Below are 5,781 nucleotides of genomic sequence, written 5' to 3' on the forward strand. Positions count from 1 at the left end.
TCGTCTGATAAAGTCCGACTGACGTCTTAGATCTTTGCAGATCTTTAAATTTTATACGGAGATGCGCGTGCGTATGTGACTGTCGGTCTGTGCAAGTGAGCGTGTGTGTTTCTTATGGCTGCGTTTAATGCTCACAACATGCGACATGTAGTACACGTAAACTCAACATTTGCAAGTGGTAAAGACCAGATTGAGTGAAGACCATGACACAGAAGGCAAGCAACAAAGGCTTTTTTCTTCAACTTGTTCAGTGGTCTTCCACCATTGTACTGAGTGCTTTGCCTGTATTTATCGTTCCTGTAAGTAATGTGTTTGTGCGTATGTGTTTGTGCGTGCATGTGTGTATTAAACAACATTACAGTCTACAGGTATTTGAGCAGAAGCTGGTATTGATCAAAAAGCGGATTGTGTACGTTACTATATATAGAAAAGAAACTCGCGCGGAAAGGCTTACGTGCGGAGTAGAACGTGCAATGGCGTGTAAACAGTGACAATGTACCGACATGTATGTGTTGTTTTGCTGAAAAGTCATGTAATGGAGTATTTCTTGCTTCAAATTTAAAAGTAGCCCCGCTACTTGGGATTCCGACTTGGGGAAACTCTAGACTTGCTCCAATTATCACTTATAGCAAAAGCTTGGTATAACGGAAGATAATGGTTCCGGGACGTCGAGATAGACTAGATGTCGTTCGGAATGTTCATGTTCACCACCAAAGTATCGGTACAGATTGAAATGATATGATATAATATCTGAAAGTACATGTGTACTGAACTGTGGTTTTCGGGAGTTCTTGACTTGTACAACAACTTGCTTTTTAAAACAAAATACAAATACACAAATCTAGTACTTGCTGTAGTTCACCTGAAAGGTGAGGTATAAAAATACATTTGCAGCGAAATATGGGGTGCTTGAGTTATTGTTTTTAAATTACAATTGATTGTCGATCAAAATATATATAGATCCTAATTGCAATAGTTCACTCCCCTCCGATTTCAAACATAGCTAGCTAGCCCCCCCCCCATCTCTCTCTCTCTCTCTCTCTCTCTCTCTCTCTCTCTCTCTCTCTCTCTCTCTCTCTCTCTCTCTCTCTCTCTCTCAGTAGAAAAAATACGTTACGTTCCTACCTCATTCAGAATACGGATTCTTGTCGGGCAGAGAGTTATAAATGTCTTGCTTCCGTAATGGTAACTGGCGGTAGTGGGTGTGGTCACCTTGTCAACCTAGTGTCCTTCAGATAATCACATCTGTTCTCGAACATGCAACCTGCACTCGTTGCGGCAGACAGTAAACACAACTGAAGGACAGGCCCCGTGCAGTTGCAAAATGTCACGAGTGACTCTATGTATTGTATTTTGCTTCAGAATTCAGTGTCCTTCTTATTATCACCCGACAAACAGATTAGTATAGAAATAGGTCTGTAATCATTCGGTAATTTCCCTTTTGGGTTAAACCAGATTTCCTCTTCTGCAGATGACGGTGTAAAGGACAAAGTGCTGAGGTGTAATCAGTGAAGAGGTAGTTATGTTATCGTATCAATTGAATTAAAAATCACTGGAAACAACTGTCCACGCAAAAGGTTGATTGAACATTAATAACTAAATAACTGACTGGATGATAGAAATAAGCTAAAATCAAAACACAACCTTCGCATCCTACATGCATGTATCTATATGTGCTGCTTAACAAATTTCAGCAAGTTGCCAGTTATAATTATAGAACAGCGGAATGTAAATAGTTTAATTGAGTGACTGACACCATGGGCATTGATCGTCGTAAGTGGGATACAGAGCCATGCATGGGCCAAGTCAGCCAGCCCGATCTCCGATCTCCAGTTTATCTAAGTAATTCATCCAAATTCTTATTGCAGCTTTATGGTATCTGCATTCAACGTTTTCAGCTGAAATGAAGAATTTTTGAGCGTTTTTTAATACTCATGGGTTCCCTATATTTTTTATTGTGTCTAAAACTGTTTCGGAAAATACATGTTTGTCTCTACCAAACGCCATCCTGTCGCATTCTCATTCTACACACTGGAATATTGCTGAGTGCGGTGTAAAACTAAGCTCACTCACTCACTAAATTGGTACAGTCTTATACATAATACATATTCAGTCTTCTTCTAATCAGACATACATTTGTAATTTCAAGTGATGGGCTTGTATTAATTCTGGGGTGTTCCCGTTCGGACTGATTAGAAAATATGGCCACCGGTCCCTCTGGCGCTAAGGATATGTGCTTAAATTGATTATAACAGTTCAAAGATATATATCCATCCGTTCACATATATATGTGCCCTTATAGGGTGAAGTCTGTGGAGATTCTGGGAAACAATACAGATGCCCACTAACACAGACGTGTGATAAGATACGAATAAATATATAGATTGGGTGGTCTGGGTCAGTGACTTTGTTGATAACGTGTTATCATATACCGGCTATCATATACCAGTTATCTTATACCGGTTATCATATACCAGTTGCGTAATTTGACATTCATGATGTCTCATTGAACTGTCCTAATAACACAATGCAGCCAGTCAGTTTCAGTGAAGCCTGTGCTGCCTTAATCATCAGACCAAGGTTTTATTGATATATATTGTACGTGGTAGTTCGGGTTCACTGAGTATTTGAGACCTGTGAAGGTCCCGGGTAGAATAGACCTTCAGCAACCCGTGCTTACCATAAACGGCGACTATGCTTGTCGTAAGAGGCGACTAACGGGATCAGGAGGTCAGACTCGCAGACTTGGTTGACTCACGCCATCGGTACCCAGTTGCGCAGATCGATGCTCATGCTGTTGATCAGTGAATGGTCTGGTCCCGACTCGATTATTTACAGACCGCCGCCACATAACTGGACTGCGGCATAAAGCCAACTCACTCACTCACTGAGTATTTGGTATTTTAGCCACGCATATGAAGTCTGTAGGCTACGTAGAATCAGCAGACTGTGATTGTGTTGACACTGTAGCAAACAGGTTGTAAGGGGTGGTCAGGTAGCCCAGCGGTTAAAGCGATAACTCGTCACGCCGAAGCCTGGGTTCGATTCCCACACGGGTATAGTGTGTTAAGGCGATGTCTGGTTGACTTTGAATTCCTGGCTTGGATTTGATTTCTATAAACCAATTAAATAAACAATCCTGGCATAACCAGACATCTCAGAGGTGGACAGCATTGGAAGAGTTCATGGAGTCTTGTCCACACTAACTTGGGAAAAAGTCAAAATGAGTGAGTTTAGTGCTAGCCGCATTTAGCAATATTCAAGCAATTTCTCGACGGGGACGCCAGAAATGGGCTTCACATATTGTAACCATGTGGGGAATCAAACCTAGGTCTTCAGAGTGACGAACGAACGCTGTAACCACAAGGCTACACCATAACTCATGCATGGATGGAAATGTATTTAATATTTTAAGATGATCAGGAACTGAACTGGACCTGAGAAACACAAGTCCATCATGAAATGCGACTTACTGGCAGGATTGGTTGGGGAATCGAACATAGGCCTCTGACTTGACGAGCAAAAGCTTTAGTCACTGGCCTACCCAACGACCCCACACCGGTGCGACAGGAAAACACGTTATTAAGAACCTGTATTAAACATGTTTCTGTTTTGAATCAGGACTACTTGAGGCAGTTGTGAGGTGACTTTCAGTTATACCACAACCAGCGAACCTATTGTGTTAGCAGGGTCCAAAGTTGTACTGGTCTAAGCTGGTGTTTACTGTCTCAAAGTAACCAGATACCTGAGACACAACGTGAAACTACCTTTAGTGTATGGTACGAACAAACCAAATATCAAAATATCAGACGTGAAATTCAACTGTCGATCAGCAGATTCTGTAGCTAAAGCTGGTAGATCTAACTCGAACGTTATTAGACGTTTCAACGCCACTCTCGAAAATGAGCGTGGCGTTACGCCGTTTTTAGCAATGTCACGGCTGGAGAAACTTAAAATGTGCTTCACACACAGTACCCAGGCATGGGCGTAGAGCTACCATTATTGAAAGAAATCCGGGATTTTGAAACAAGGGCAAGCCCTCAATATTATCTAAATATAGAGCTTTGCAATCTATCGGGCTTAAACGAAAAAAATGGCTTGCTCGCCATGAAGGTAATGGAACCCGGCTCGTCAGAGTGGTGAGCACAATGATTAGGCTACACAATCACCCCTTAAAACCTCTTTGTTGAATTCGATTAATCGCTCAGACGATATGACTCGGTCGAATTCGGAATATCAATTCAACGGGCCGACCCGCGCGAGTGCCGGTTGAAAGACACAACCGAACCGAGTATGCTTTTGACACAACTAAGGGAGAAAACTCTGCGTAGCTTTTGAACTCGAAATATTGAAAAGTTCCAACTGTACATTAGAGCATAATGGATCGTAAGGCAAGGTTTGTGATCTCTAAGAGTGCTCCATTTACATTCAGAGACCGGTTTCAGTGTGTAAGGTAGATGAATGTGTGGTCGTGTTAAACCCATATGATCGTCCTTTCCAATGAGCATAATACACATAGGTTGGGCTGGTAAAAGTGCAATCTTCTACACATTACAGAATTTTTAAAGCATACACAAGTCGTGATACCGCAGTTAAATAATCAATGTGGTTGGTGTCTGATTAATACTCGAGTACACACTGACTTCCAATTCTTTTGACAACTAACGGAATTTACCACCCTTCAGAACAGTGCCAAAGCAAACCATTACTTCAGTTCACCACTGACCCAGATCCAAGACTGGGGTGCTGAGGAGCATGGTGGCAAGGATTGCTCCATGTACTTTTGTTGCTGTTCGAGTCTAGAATTCTTTGCAGGTCACGGAGGTATTTCTGACAATTCCCTAAGTAGGCGAACCTAAACTAAGTCGCTTGTGCATACCCTTTTCCTTTATTGTCGGAAAACAGCAAAACATAAGACTGACAGTGAAATTACACAGGTTTGTAGTGAAATCTCATTATGGCAAAGGACACAAGAAAGGGCTTCACAATGTACCCACGTGGGGAATCAAACTTAGTCTTTGACATAACAGGGCTCTTTAATCACTTCCCTACCATATCACCCACCAAGAAAAAAAACCCCAAACAAACAAAAAAGCAAAAAATAAAAAATAAAAAAATTAATAATTACATGAAATCCCAGGCTGAAACATTCTTTTAACAGTTGACAGTTAACCCTGTGGAGTCCAAATAGGTGTTGTGACAGTACTTTATGCTATTAAATCAGATGAAAGGGTTTCCTGATACTTCCAACACTTCGCTGCACAAATATCTGGCAATTGTGTGTGGAAGTCAAACAACAACCACAAAGCTACACAATAGTGAAACTAACTCACTGCAGCTTGCTACATAAGGGACCGTTCATAATTTATCACTAGGGGGAGCGATGAGGATTTTTACGCACGCACACACTCAGAAAAAATCCTCATTGCCCCCCCAGTGATAACTTATGAATGGTCCCAAAAATACTGACAAGAAGGTAAATATTGTCACTGGTGGATCTAACAGGACTGGGAGGTAAAACTCCCTAACTTAATTGACACATCTCATTGTATCCCAATTCTGTAGATCGATGCCAATGCTGTCTATCACTGGACTGTGGTCCAGACTCCCATCATTTACACACTGCTGCCATGTAGCGGGAATAATGCATATGTGGCATAAAACTAAACTCGCTCATTCACCATTCACAGCATAGATGACAAAATGTACCTTGTTGCCAGTTTTTAGTGCTACAAGCCCATGGTATTGATCCCCAAACCCACAGGAAGCACAAAGCACAAA

Source organism: Haliotis asinina, chromosome 5 (assembly GCF_037392515.1).
Source record: "Haliotis asinina isolate JCU_RB_2024 chromosome 5, JCU_Hal_asi_v2, whole genome shotgun sequence".
NCBI classification, from domain to species: Eukaryota; Metazoa; Mollusca; class Gastropoda; order Lepetellida; family Haliotidae; genus Haliotis; species Haliotis asinina.